The following is a 16126-nucleotide window of genomic DNA, read 5'->3' as shown; positions in this document are numbered from 1 at the left end:
CTTCAGAAAGAGGATACTCACAACTCTGTTAAACTCCTACTCAACCTTCCATGTCATATATTGCATTTTAGGGCAATCTTTTCTTGAATATCTTTACATTCCCTTACACAAAGAAAGTTATCCACTACCTCCTACATGTTATCTCTACAGTCCAGACACACTTTCATTATTTTACTTATTACCTAGTATTTTGTTGTTTTTTAAACAGCTATTTCTGCTCTGCTGGACTGTACATTTCATAAGGAAAGGACTTTTTTTCGTTATATCCCCAGGATCTAACCTAGTGCCCAGCATCTTGTAGCCACCTAATAAATACTTCTTAAATAATTGAATGACAAGCAAGGAATTGAATGACAAGCAGTGAATCCTTCACTGTTAATCAACATTTCCTGGTAAACCTGACTTGGAAATGGATGCAACAGCACTAGGACTCCAGTCAGTTTACTATTACCATAATCCCCTCCCCACCACCTTTTTTCTTTTAAGAGATGGGCCATTTCCAGGTGGCCTGCCATGCAGTTGAATTACAGAATCATGTTTTAGCTCTGACTTCTTAGCTTGTTTTGCAAGGGAATTAGGAGATTTAGTACATTTGTGTTGCTAAAGAGCTTGAGATCTGCTCAGGAAAGTAACTTTAGAATCCCTAAGTGCTTAGTATCATAATATTTATTGAGAGTTGATGAATAGAATTCTTAAAATAGTCTTGCTTATTGTGGTATCACTGAAAGCATGTTATACTAAATCCCATTTGTCTTGGATATAGAATTTCTGGAAGATGAATGGAAAGTGGAAATTAGTGGATTTTGGAGTGGATTGTATGAGAACGAACAATTTCTTTAGTGTCCTTTCGTAAAGTGACAAATGCTAGAAAAAAGTGCCTTTAGCTGCACCTACTTGGTTGGGCCTGGTAATTACAGGTCTAATAAATGGGCAAATCCCATATGCTGCCAGATGGAGATGTGAAAAGAGCCTCTGCTTTGAATTCTGTTCTGGGATGGGGCAGAAGAACCACTGAGGATCATTCCTCTGCAGGGTCTCTAAATTTAGGCATGCCGTCTATGGATGTATTCATTTTCCAGGAGAAGAAAAGCTTCATTCTTGTAGCTGTGTGGAGTTTGATGGCATTTGGTATTTGTATCAGGCATGGATTTTTAAAAAGTGAACAAATATATCTTCAATGCTGAGGAAGGATTTGATGGTCAGAGCAATTGCTGGCTGAGTTGGGATAGTCACCTTCATTTGGGAGAACTTGGACAGTGACACAGGGAGATAGCTAGAGGAGAATGAGATTGACTTCATCTGATGGTGCTAAAATTTCTCTGAAGTGTGTTTCAAACATCTAGTCTAAAATATGCCCCTCCCAACAAAAAAGGGTAAGACTGCACTTCTGCTCTTACCTCTATTCTTTGTACTACCCTCTGGTTTCTCTGTTTTCTCTACAAAAGTTCTCTTGATATTCATTTAAATCTTATTTTACTTATACAAAAATATACAGAGGTTTTGGTTCATTACCCCCCTAAAGACCTGCCTTCTCCCAATGTTAAGAAATGAATATCCTAAAACAGAGAAGCTAGCCCAGTTTTTGTTGTAGGAGAGTACTTATCACAGTCTTCATTCACAAACTCCTAGAGACAATCCATCCTGTGTAATAATAGTTATAACAATAGTACCAGTTATTGAAAGCTTACATAGAGGTTCTTACATGGGGACCATTCAGGGACTTTCGTAGTTAAAGTATAGCAGAAGCAAAAATAGCATCCGAGTCTTACAAAGTCAGTTTAGAACTCTATCAAAGTGATTGCTTAGTCGTCATCTATGCTTAGACAGACAGGTTTTGATGACCGTTAGCTCCTCTGATTGGAAGAAGGGAAATATTTCAACCAGAAGGAGAGTAGTAGGTACGGCTGGGTGTGGATACAGATAGGTTTGTTATGATTGCCAGTCAAGTGTGTACTAGAGATGACAAGTAGAAAATAATTTTAGCTGGATGACATTGATGTTATTCTCTCTAAAGTAGAAGGCGAAGTCTTCTCCTGAGAGTGGGCAAAAGTGGAGGCTTAAGGGTGTGGTTATTACTCATCTGTGGGTTATCAGATGTGTCTTCAAATCACAACAGATGTCAACTTTGGTAAATTACAAAACTTAATTTTCTTCTTCATCATTATTATGATAATAAATCCTGTAGGTCTGTGACTTCATCAGATAGTACATATGCTTATAGAATGGTGAAGAATTGGTTGATATTGAGATATCATTTTGAGAGCACCACTTAATGTAGTACTGGGATGCACGAGCCCTAATATTACTTGCAATTGGAAAGTTTGTGGACAAAGACTGCCCCGGGCCTCAGTGAATTCTCATTAACTCCAAAAAGCCAGAGGAAAGATAGAAGAGGTTGACACCTCTTAGTGCTGCATATCACTCTTCTTCAACTGCCCTATGGGAATCGGGCAGGACACCCATTTCTACATTCTTCATAGAACTTCAGGGATGATTGTATCAGAGTGAAACAACTTTTTTTACTTTTTAATTTTGTTGCATTTTCTCTCTTGGAAGATTTACATTGAAAAGACTCTGTACATAGCTTATCTGTTCATGATTTTAGCAATTTATCTGCATTTCTATTCTGAATTTAAACTATTACCCTTTAGAAGCTTTTCATGTCATGTTAAAAAAAAAACCCTTCTGTTTTTTATAGGCATAAAAAGAGCAAAAGTAGATATTGCTATTCAGTAAGGAGTGGGTATCATTAGTTCAGCACATCAGAAATCCTCTGAATATAGAAAGATTTCTTCTGAAATGATGTAAAAATTATTGTATTTAGCAAAGAATACCATTGTCATAAGCATTTATTACAAAGAAGAATTTGAACCTTTAATTTCTTACTTCTCTTTTCTGAAGTGCTAAGCAGGGAAAGTCTAGTGTCAGTACTTATAAAAGTCCTTTTTCCTTACTAAAGCAGTAGCATGGCCTTCTGGGTAAAGATGCAAATTAAAATTTAGGAGGACTGGGTTCTTTCAAACTCAACTATTGCCTGACCTTGTTAATGCTGTTTACCCTCTTCAAGCCTCAAGCTCCCCATCTATAAAGTTGGACTCATAATGATCTTGCATTTACACACTCCTTTGAGGATTATAAAGGGAAGGTACTACATAAACCAAGAGCTTTTTATTCTTTATAGTTTTCAACTGAGGGTATTATTTAGCTAGGGTTCCGAACAGATCAATGAAGAGCTAGGAAGTAGGATTTTAAAAGAAAGGTTGAATTAAAAGTTTTGCAGAGAGCAAATATTTATATATTATTTTATGTAATCCCATTGAGTTTCTTTTTACATTTTTTATTTTTTACATTTTTTTTGAGAGAGCACTAGTGGGGGAGGGGCAGAGAGGGAGAGAGAGAGAGAGAGAGAGAGAGAGAGAGAGAGAGAGAATCCAAAGCAGGTTCCAGGCTCTGATTGTCAGTGCAGATCCCAGTGCGGGGCTCGGACTCGAACTCACAAACCGTGAGATCATGACCTGAGCTGAAGTCAGACACTCAACCAACTGAGCCACCCAGGCGCCCCCCACTGACTTTCAATATGTTTGGAAATGTTACTATAGGAAAAACCAAATGGCCCCAACTCATAAGAGGAGATTTCACTTGAGAATCCTGCTACTCAAGTTTAGGAATATTTAGCCTTTGTCAAAAATATAATCTGTTTACATTTAATGCTTCTCATCACACTGGTGAGTTGTTGGATGACCATCCTATGTAACCACACATATATTTAAAAAACACATTGGACACTATTATCTCACTGCATGTCCTTACTATCTTAACTAAAGTTAATCTGTCCGAGTTATGAGATGTCTGTAGTTGATTAGTAACCATCCTTAATAGGAATATGCAAAGGAGGGTGTATTTTCAGAGCAGATGTCTGCATTTAGCATAATAACAGACCTCTTCACTGTCAGTGGATATTGGTTTCAGAACTAGACCAAAAGAAGTTTCCAACAATGGCAGTATTGATGAAACCAACAAGAGTCTTGTTATATTTTATATATGACTTCATATCTAAAACAGATCATTGTTTAATAAAATTGACCTAAACCAGATGTGATCAAGGTAAGAGAGAGTTGTTATTTGGAGGAGAATAGATAAACCTAAATATAAATAATTTAATAAGGCTTCTGGATGTATGATGGTGAATTGCAAACGGATGGTTCAGGTGTCTGTCTTTTTTTAATTAATTAATTTATTTTTTTTAGGGTTTATTTATTTTTGAGACAGAGACAAAGCATGAACGGGGGAGGGTCAGAGAGAGGGAGACACAGAATCTGAAACAGGCTCCAGGCTCTGAGCTGTCAGCACAGAGTCCGACGCGGGGCTCAAACTCACGGACCGCGAGATCATGACCTGGGCCGAAGTCGGCCGCTTAACCGACTGAGCCACCCAGGCGCCCCACGTGTCTGTCTTTTTAATAGTAATGGTAAGGAACAGCACTGGGATGGTGGTGAGTAAAAAGCAAACCATCTGTATATACAAAGAAGTTTCTTAAGAAAAGGATAAACAAAATAAGAACAATGATAGAATCATAATTTGGTAATTAAAGATCTTCAGGATAGTAGAACTACACAAGCCTTTAAATGGGTAAAATATGCCAGGAGAAACAGTGGCTGAAAGGATAAAGCAAATTATTGGAAAGAGGAAGGGAATGAAAGAGAATGGGAAGCATGTTAGAGTTTATCATTTATGAAAGACTGACAGCACCATATTGAAAACTTCTGGGATGTTTTTGTGTTATTTGGTGATGGAAAAAATGATTTTGTGTGTAGTATGCAATAATATTTTATAATGAAAACTTGGGGGAATTTCCTTTCTAACATTTCGAGGGAGAGGATATAGAGATGTCTTCTGTCATCCATGGCTCCAAGGATAAATGATACTTGGCTTGAGGTATTAAGGAATGGTGGAGACTGGTGAAGTGTGAGATGTTAGCTATAGAGGAAAGAGGATGGACTCTCTGACCCCTTCAGAGAGTCCTTGCCTGTAAGTAAATTTCTTTATGCTACATTCAGGACAAAATAAAATTTGGCTTCCTTGACTAACAGATCACCTAAGAGAAGCTGGGCTCATGGGAACAAAGGTGTTTCAAAGCCTAAAAAAGTAACAACTCATTTCCACAATGGCACTTTTCTCTAGGAGCATTTGGTGCCCTGTTGCTGATTCCAGGCAGCATAAACTTTGTATAGCTGACATTTTCTGACTCAACTCCTGCTATAATTGAAATTACTTTATTAAACAAGCTTGAATCATTTCAATTACCTCGTGGCCTGGAGTGCTGGTGGCATACATGATGACTACATGCTGATTAAATTAGAGCTCACACACCCCAGAAAGATGTGCATACCAGAAAATGGCTTTCTCTTTCTTCAGTATGAAAAAGCCCTCTCTAATTCATATTCACTGGCTAGATCCCTTTGGGTTGTATATTAATATTCATAAGATAAACCACATAGCTAAAGCAGAAGATTAAAGTCAAGTCTCTTAATAAAGAAGCAAGAGTAATGACTACAGTAAAATCTCCAAAAATGCCATTATCCCCCTGAAGAGTGAACACTACTACTGTACATGTGTTGAAGCTGAGCAAGAGAACAATAAAAAATGAATTACTGCAGTGATTTGGATTTTAAAATACGCTAGAGAGGAATGAGCAAACACAAACACTTAGACCAGTAGAAAAGAATATCAAGATCAGATGGTTGTACAAAGCACCAGCTTAAGAGTAGAATGTACAGTTCACCTTATTTTGATATGAGAATAGATTTGTGCTTTGGAGATAGCACTAAAAATTATTTCCCTTAAATAGACTATATGATTTTTTCTTGGATTTAGTACCAAATCCTGGGGACTGAGGTAAACTAAATCACCAAGCATAGAGCTGCCCTGTTAATTCTTTCTAGTTTATCTACTACTATACTTTTGCTCTCCTTTGATCATTTGTATTGATCTCTTCTTGATGAGATGAGAAAATTATACCTCCATAGATACCACCTTCCCTTGCTCCTTCCTTTCCTTCCTTCCTTAGATATTTACTGAGGGCCCATTTTAAGCCAGGTACTTTTGCAGGAGCTGCGGATCCGCAACTGGCAGACAAAGCTTCTGCCCTTGGGAAGCTTATATTCTAGTGGGAAAACAATACACTTCAAAACCAGTTATAAATAATAATTTAGGAGAGTGAGAAGTGCTGTGAAAAAACCAAAACTGATAAGGGTATTAGAGGTGACTTTGTTTTTTATGGGAGTTGCTATTTTAGATGGTGATACAAGGGAAGACCTCTCTCTGAGGAGGGGGCATTTGGGAGGAGAATATTTGCATATTTATGCCTTTATAATAATACAATTTTGTTTAGAGTTTATAGGTCACTTTTATTATTTTTTTTTTTTTAAAAAATTTTGATGTTTATTTATTTTTGAGAGAGAGAGAGACAGACTGTGAGTAGGGAAGGGGCAGAGATAAAGGGAGACAGAATCTGAAGCAGGTTCCAGGCTCTGAGCTGTCAGCACAGAGCACGATGCGGGGCTCGAACTCACAAACTGTGAGATCATGACCTGAGCGGAAGTCGGACGCTCAACTGACTGAGCCACCCAGGCGCCCCATATAGGCCACTTTTAAATAAAATATATTATTTAATTGTCATATCAATCTTGTAAGATCAGAATTATGATCTCAATGAAGCTAAGAAAGCTTAAGTGACTTGTCCCAAATTGCATAGCCAATGTGTGGCAGGACTTAGGTCCATGGCTTATACTACAAAGATAATTTTACTATGACAGAGAAAATTTTGGGATTTAAAAAAAACCTAAAGGGGCGCCTGGGTGGCGCAGTGGGGTTAAGCGTCCGGCTTCAGCCAGGTCACGATCTCGCGGTCCGTGAGTTCGAGCCCCGCGTCAGGCTCTGGGCTGATGGCTCGGAGCCTGGAGCCTGTTTCCGATTCTGTGTCTCCCTCTCTCTCTGCCCCTCCCCCGTTCATGCTCTGTCTCTCTCTGTCCCAAAAATAAATAAACGTTGAAAAAAAAATAAAAAAAAAAATAAAAAAAACCTAAAATCCTACTACCACAAAAATATTATTTTGGCATAACTTGTTTCAATCTGTATGTGTCTATACGTATATGTGTGTGTGTGTGTGTCTGCATGAATGCACAAGCCTGTGTAGTGATTCAAAAAGAATTGAACTCTTTCAAAAATTTATTACTCAGTAACTAGGTTATACGTTAACACTTGGTCAAAACCAATTTATGTAGGAATGATGACAGTCATTTCTCTAATTTGCAACATGCGCCTCTCATGTCACAAGGCATATGTTAATCCTATAGTCTAGTTCATCCAAAACACTTTTAGCTGATTACAGTTAGAGGGCAAAATGGCAGCCTCAGTGCAGTCCTTTATTTCCTCGTGGCTACAAAATGATGTTCTTGACATAACCTATGTGCAAACCACTTTTCTTCTCTTTGTTTTGGTTTCTTTTTCTCTTCTTTTCTCTTCTGTTCTCTTCTCAAGTAGGCTCCATGCCCAGCACAGAGCCCAACGTGGGGCTTGAACTCTTGGCCCTGACATCAAGACCTGAGCTAAGATCAAGACCTCAGCTGAAATCAAGAGTTGGACACTTAACCAAATGAGCCACCCACAAACCACACAAACCACATTTTCCATAATTCTGGTTGATTGAATAATATAATACAAAAAAGGTCCAATTCTTTTAAAATTGCAATCAGTTTCTCCCTTTATGTATTTTTAATTAACTTGACTTGCCATAATTTGCTAAGTGGTTCAGTTGTTGAATGCAGGTTTTCTTGCCCTAAAGTGTTAGTACAATTTCCATTTGTTAAAACAATCTCCTCACTTCTAAAAGCTCATCTTGCTTCTGCCAGAGCTTAAAGTTGTGTCTTTATTTATTTATTTATTTATTTATTTATTTTATTTTATTTTATTTTATTTTATTTTCAAGGAAGCTTTTCTATGACAGCCTGTCCCCGGAAGAGGGAAGAGCATACACAAAAGCCTGGAGACTGATACTTACGGAGAGGAGGAGGGTGACAAAAGATAAAGACCGAATGGCACATACAGAGAGGCCATATCTGGAGGGACATTGACGCCATGCCAGGGAGTGTGTACTTTCTCAGGTTGGTGGGGAGTCTTGGAAAAGTTTTAAGCAGGAAATGGACAAATTGACTTAGTTCCTTTGATTATTTTTCAAGTGTCATTGTCTTTAAAGTTCCTATAAATTTCATAAGAAACTGGCTGTATTTATGTGGGAGGGTGTTTTTGTACTCAACTCTGAAACATATTAATAGACATAACCAAAATAATTTTTTTCTTTTCTTCTGGACATAGTTTCTGTTGTCACTGGAGAAATTTGATAAGCTCTGAAAAAATATATATCCATATTTTCAAATGTGCTTTTCAACTACTTAAAAGTTTAGTGCATCCATGTTCATGTGTTTGGGAGTATTAATTCCATCATCTTAGACAGCTCCATTTCTCCTTCTTTCATTTCCTTATCTCCTTCTTGGAAAGCAGTGATGAAATTCAGTGCTGTATCAGAATTAGGAAGTAACAAAAATATCCCTGGTATTATCATTTGGGTTCATACTGTTTTAAACCATAGTCTTGAAGAAGATTGAAAAATTGGATTTTGGGATTGAACACTGACTGACTCACCAGTAGTTACCTTCCTGTGGAGATTAATATTTTCTTCTGTGTGAGGAAAACAATGACTTACAGGATATATTTGACTGAGTGTTAGAGGACTGGAGCTCTTAAAATGGCTTTACTACATAATAATAGCTGTAATGTATTGTCTCTCTGTCTCACACACACATATAAAAATGTAATTTGCCAAACAACTCTATATAGTAGGTACTATCCCCATTCCAAGGGCTAGGGAAGTTAAGAATCTTGTTCCAAGTCACACACAAGAGGTAGAACTTGGCTTTGAACCAAGTTCTGACTTCTGAGATGTTGCTTCTAACCATGCCATTCACTTCTACCATTTCACAAGCCAACTTTAGGCAAATAACCTCTGTGGACTCCAGTTTTTATAAATTATAGAAGTTGGACTAGATAAAGAAGATAGGCTAAATTATCTCTAAACTTTGTAGCTCAGACATTTCATAAGTGGTCTTTCTCTTAGACATTGCCAATAATGAGCAATAGTATTATTTAGATAAAGTCATTATTTTATATTTGGTTTTCAGAAACCATTTTCTTTATAGGAAGCAATAAGGAATCAAGGTTGGTAATAGTCCAATAGTGAATGATGAGGATAGGAATTTTGTAATATATATATTAAACCACACTGTCTAAATAATTTTGTATATATTATGTATATATAAATATACTTAGTATATACTAAGTGCAGGCACTGGAGCCTGAGGTAGCTGGATTCCAGTCCCAGGTCTGACACTCACTAGCTGGGTCACATATTTCTAAGCTCCTTATCTGTATACCTGGGATGGTGATATATAACTTGCAGAGTTGTGTGAAAATTAGAGGTAATGTTTGTTTCTAAGTTGTCATTGATGTTCAGTAAATATTATCATCAACATTATCATCATCATTAACATCACTGTCCTTCCAGAATCCACAGCATTAATGATAGAAAAGGGAGAACTTGCTATGATTTCCTTTGAGATCTACTCAAAAAGGGTCTGAATGAAAGAATTGGTTCACAATCAAAACCCTGGGATATTGCTGGGTGGGTAGAGCATAAGTAGTTGAATATAATATTTATTAATTCAACAAATATTAATTGAAGACCTACTTTGTAGCTGTTACTATTTTATTTTTTATTTTTTTTTAATTTTATTTATTTATGGGGCACCTGTGTGGCTCATTTGGGTAAGCTTCCAACTTTGGCTCATGTCATGATCTCACAGTTTGTGGGTTCGAGCCCCGCATCAGGCTCTGTGCCGACAGCTCCGAGCCTGGAGCCTGCTTCGAATTCTGTGTCTCCCTCTCTCTCTGCCCCTCTGCTGCTAGCACTGTGTCTCTGTCTCTCAAAATAAATAAACATTAAAAAAAAATTAAAAAATTTTTATTTATTTTGAGAGAGAGATAGAAGACACGTGTGTGAGCAGAGGAGGGGCAGAGAGGGGAGAGAGAGAGAATACCAAGCAGGCTGTGTGCTATTAGTGCCTCATCTGATGAATCGTGAGCTCATGACCTGAGCTAAAATCAACAGTCTGACACTCAACTGACTGAGCCATCCAGGCACCCCTATGTTGCTATTTTAAATCATGAATTTAATAATAAGCAAAACAGTTCCTGTGCTTGCAGAACAACATTTAAGTGGTCATGACAGAAATAAACAAATATCAACTATGTCAGTATTGATTAGGGCAATGATGAAGAATAAAGTAGGGTAAGTGGAGAGTGTACGTTTCCGTGTAAGGAACTTTGTTTTATATATACAGTCATCCGAGGTGAACACTCTCATTAGGTGACATTTGAGGAAAGACCTAAAGGGAGTAAAGGAGTAAATTGTGTGGACATCTGAGGAAAATTCCAGGAAAAGGGAACAGCATGTGCGAAAACTTTGAGGTGGAAATGTATTTCAGCGCTCAAAGAAGAGCAAGGAAGACAGTGTGTTTAGAGCACAGTGAACCCGAGAAGAGCATGAAGAGACGATAGAGCAACAGCCAGAGCCGATCACCATTATTTCTGTCATTATTATTTGCAATATTCCAAACTGGGGAGAGAGTAGGGAGAGGAGTAAAATGTAAGGTAAGGAGTTTGTAGATGGACCAAAGCCCTAGATATGAGCTCCCCCTGCTTGTTACCAGCTCTGAGATTTGGGGCAAGACCCTTAGGTTTCTGAGCCTCAAAGTCTTCTGCTATAAATTGTAATAATACCTGTCCTTTTGACTTTACATTTACTGTGAAGAGCAGACGAAAATGCCGGAAAAACATAAAATAGATGCTCTTTTGCTGGGATACGCAGGCTTCAGGTGTGTTCAGAAACCTCCTGAAATTGAATGCAAAATTTGCCTTTATTATTTTCTCCCTAGATTCTCAAAGGTTTGTCATCAGATTCTCAAAGGATTTTCTGACAGCATTTCTGAAAAGCAGTAACATCAGAGGCAGTAGAGTTGGAATGATTTTCTCTGGCCAGGTGTGCAGTCCCTAAATCACAATAATGTTTTCTGTGCTCAAATGAGGATTAAAAATAGCTCTGCATATAGTAATGGTCCTCAGCCTTGAGCATGCATCGAATCACCTGGAGGGTTTGCTGGTCCTCACCCCAAGGTCTGAGGCAGAAACTGAATCTACATTTAAAAATTTTTTGGCATTTAATTTATTTACATGGCATCTGTTATCACCTGTGTCATTAAAAAAAAGGTATCACACACAGAGAGAAGTATAGTTGACACACAATGTTACATTAGTTTCAGGTGTACAACATAGTGATTTGACAGGTTTATAGTTATGCTATGGTTACAATCTGCATTTCTAATAAGTTCCCAGGTGATGCTGCCTCTGCTGGTCTGGGGCTCACATTTTAAGAGTCACTGGCATACAGTAGAGTTAAGCTCTGTAGATATTTGGTAGGCAGGTTATTGGAGAAGCTGCTGATGTCCCTGAATAGATAACGGTAATGGTCTCTACTTCGGACTTCTCTGTTGAAAAGAAAAATACATTTCTTTCCATTTTGGTCAGTGTGTGTGAATTCATTACTAGAACTGTCTTCTTTCTTGAGCAGCATGCCACAGCGCAACAGCTCTTAACATCTCTTTTGGAGACCAAAATGGTATAATATTCCATCTGACAATATGCCTGCTATTTCCCTGCTAATCTCACAGAGTGGCAGAGTAAGATCCTTGCTGTCTCAAGCTCCGGAACTGGCAATGGCTACCGTGTGGGCTGAATGGGCCCTTTAATTGAGGAAGTTACAGGGTTCTCTGTAAAGCCTTTCCAAGAATTTGAAAATACATTTTCTTTTGAAAGTGAAGGAAAGAGGCTTTTGGAAAGAAGTACTTTTTGAAGATGTTTACATCAATGGTGAATAGGGAGGAATTGAAATGTAAGCACTATTTGTAGCTTGGATTCTGTATTTTTTATTGTGCAGCATGGTCCAAAGCCACCTGCCCTATTCGTTCTTTAGGAGAATGATGCAGACACATTTTACATGGCTGTCCTGGACAGCAACAAATAACACTGGTGATTAGCATTGAAATACAAGTACTAACCAGCAGCACCCAGGATGAGAAACACTCGGGCAAAATGTCATTGCAAAGCAGGAGAGCATATTTTAAACATGCTGAAAATGTGCTCTACAATAGAATTAAATTTGGCTAATTTCATTTGTCCTCACAAATGCCATTTTTCAAAATCTTTCTTCATTGCTGCTATTTTAATTTTCTCTGTCCTGCCCTCATCTTCACTTTCTGTTTGCCCTAATCCTTTAATACATTCTTCTTATCTTTCCTTGACTGTTCCGAATACTTAATGTTTGGAGAAACTCTTTTTCAATCAGATCTGGTACCAGTCAAGGAACAGTAAATAAGCATAGTATTATAGATTCAATTTTAAAAAGGCTATTTAAGTCATATCAGTGTGAGCCATATTAATATCTGAGATGCTAAGGGACTTTCACAGCCCTGGAACTTGGAGGAGACTGGAATGTCTTAATCCTTGAAATGTGTAAGAGGAAGACAGAGAGAACATAGTAAAACACAGTTTTACACAAACAAAACTTAGACGTGTCTGTCTAAGGACACGTAGAATCTTAGAAACACAATGCAAAAGGACTTGGTAGACAGTTTCCTGATTGGGGGCAATTTTGTGTGTTTGCCTGTACAGATTTCTTCAGTACCTCCAACACCTATCCCCTTCAAAATCAAATGGGATGTACTCTCAGGCACTTGCAAATTATTTTTAAACAAGCCAGAGCTGGAGCATTAAAAATGGTGAATAGCTGTAAATCCCAGAGAAACAGCATATGGGTAAAACTGCAGATATTTATGCAGTAGTTTTGGTCCCAAACATCCCCATTTCTCAAGACATTTGAATATTTTTGGTTTACAAAATACTTACACTTGTTTTTTTAATGTTAGAAGTGTCTACACTTTTATAACTCCTACTAAGGTATCTTATGTTCATTACTGTCTCCATAAAAGCTAGTGATTTGGTGGCAGTGCTGCACTTTATGAGCTGTCATGGGATGTGCTACATATTATGTTAAGGCGAGGAGGGAGAAGATGACAAACAAATCATAAAGTTGTTCGTTTTCCTAGACAATTTTACATCTGTTTACCTCATTTTTTAACGTTTTTAAATGATCTGTATGTTTGGCGAAGTAAAATGTTTGTGTTGCTTTTTCATGCTTGGTGCAATTAAGGACTTTGTTCTTACGAAAAACATACATTTTACAGTTGTGGGCTTTGTTTTGGTTTTGCTTTTATTTTTGTTTTTCAACCAAACGGTGAAGAGATTTGGATGTTCAGTTTGGTTATGCCATTAACAAAGTGAGTCATTTCTGAGTCTCTTTCTTTGTTGTTAAGGGATAATAATAGTAAATTCTGTGGGTCCAGGTACAGAATGGACTCCAAGATGTAGGAGAATGGGGCAAAGTTATTTATATTTACCAAATTGTCTATGTGGTGTTTGAGTTACTGCTGGAGTGTAGTTCTCATTATAAATTAATATATTGATATTTTAGTTTTCCAGTCAATTTATGGAAGTTTGTTTAATGCAGCATAATCCCACTTGAACCTGATTGCTTTTGGGGTAATTTGGTACAAAGATAAAGGTGCATTTTATGTACATGTAAAGCTGAATCTAAAGACTTAGATTTAATTGCGTAAGTATTCTAAGCTTTTGCACATAAATGATCACCATAATCAAAATTAAAAAAATGATAAATTGGGATAAAATATTTGTAATGAATATGATGGCTAAATGATTAATGGCCTCAGTGTATCAAGAGGTCTTAAAAATTGATAAGAAAAACTTTTAAGTCACAATAGAAAAAAGAACAAAGGACATGAATAGGCAATTCATAAAAGAAAAAAATTAATGGCTGGTAAGAATAAAAAAGTCAAATTTCATTAGTAATCAAAGCAATATGAGCTAAAATCAAACACCATTCCTCTTGATCAAATTGGCAAGATCTAAAAAGATAAAATTTAATTCCTAATCATTTATTCACTACAAGTGGCTGCCCTAGCACCCTTAGGATGGCCCTGAGATTTTAGAAGCTATGCCATTATAGCACACGGTCATTTTCTTCCTGGGCAATGCAACAATGGGGATTGATTCCAAGCTCTGGATTCAGGCACTCCCAGGTTAGATTCCCAGTACTCCCTTTTAAGTTTGACCTTGAAGAGGCTGCCAGTTTCTTAAACCTTCTGAGCTTCTGTAAAGATGTGGATAATGCCTAATTTGTAAGGTTTTTGTGAAGAGGCAGTGACGCTAGTAATGCTTCCAGAAAAAATGCTTCTAGAAAAAGCTCTTCTATCATTTTAGACTATTTTCTAGTTTTAAACCCAAAATTTTGAAATTTGTATTTTGTGATATAAAAGACTTGACCCTTCAGAATATGTGTTAGATGCAAATATTGTGCAGGAACTGTCTTAATCAATACATCCCAGGCTGCTTTGTGCTGTGAGATAATTGATGGTGTGACTCTGTGTGTCACTTGCTTCTATATAACAGGGAGCTTTTTTTTTTAAAGGTAATAGACAACTTGGAACTTTTTTATTTCCACCAAACTCCATACTGGTTGCAGCATGGAACATAAAGTTTATGTAGAACAGAGTGAGACAGAAAGAGGCATCATGCAAAAAAGAGAAAATGTATTCCCTGGGTACCAGGCCTATTCCCCTAGAGGGAATTTTACAGAGTATATACAGGAGGAGAATCCAATCTATTTCACAGATGTCTACAGTAAGAGGTCAGGAATGAGTCTCTCTCTAGAATGAGGGAACTGCAGTTGATGAAACTACTGTATTTAAAACGTGAGCACTGAACAACTGAGGAGCAGAGACTGAGAGAAATGTTGTAATACTGCTAAGCAGCCTATGCATGTGGTGGTGGAAGAGCTAGGCGCACTGAACAAGAAGACTTGGGCAAGACCAAGTCAGAAAAGCAAATGACAGCCTCTGCCAGAAAGAGGTTTCTCTAATTGTGCAGTGGTGAGCAATTGAAATTAACAATTAACAAGATGGGTATAGTTTACTCTGTATATGTGTAGCTTTCGTATCTCCCAGTCTCCTCTGTATTCTGCCTGAGAAGTACCAAGACTTTAGGTCTCCCTCATCCAAAATGCATATTCGCCCTTATTTTTGGGAATCTTTACAGAATGGCAGTCAGTTGACTAAAGTAGCTAGCTAGCATTAGCTTTTCTTCATAAGCTTCTTCTCCAGTGCTGGCTCCCAATAGTCCATACCTGCTACTGGCAGACTCTTTGGAGAGGCACTTCTTCTGGCACTGATGTCATGAGAATCCAATGTCCACATGGAGGGGCACATTTCTGGAGCACCAGAATTAAGCTGGGTCCTAGCAGAGGTGGGGCAAAGAGCCTCTTCAGCTCTACTCATCCAGGTCCCTGAAGTCTATCTACTTGTGCCCAGATAATCGAAAACCTGCCCAGGGGACCACAATGGACAATGCCCAACTCTGGTCAAAGTATCTTCCCTGTCTTCCTTTATGGTTTTCTCCATCAAATCATTCCCTCTCCTCTCCTGAATATAGCCATTTATTTCCCTCTCCCCTTCTCATCCCAGTGTGGCCCTGCAGGAGACCATTGATACGGTCTGTGAGTGAGAGTGTGATCTACAACCTAGATGCTTACCCAGCTAGTTCTAAGCCTACTTAAGTTAACTCTTAGGAAGAGTCTTCATTCACTGCCCAGTGTAAGAGGCAACCATCCTCAATGTCTGTTTGTTCTTATAAAGTTTTCAGGAAAAGAATCAGCGTCCCAATGGAACAAACTGAATAAACTCAAAATTAAAAGGAACATTCTGCTTCCTGGAGCTGGCTAACCAATTTGGCAGGTCCTTACCCCTTCCAGCAAGGGCTGAGCAAAGCTTATTTTGGTCTGGGTGTGCCTCACATTCTCTATGCTTCTGAATAGGTTATGCTTTCT

The sequence above is a fragment of the Puma concolor genome, chromosome B1, assembly GCF_028749965.1.
Source record: "Puma concolor isolate L17-30 chromosome B1, mPumCon1.1.hap2, whole genome shotgun sequence".
In the NCBI taxonomy this organism is placed as follows: Eukaryota; Metazoa; Chordata; class Mammalia; order Carnivora; family Felidae; genus Puma; species Puma concolor.
This window is presented reverse-complemented; position numbering follows the sequence as displayed.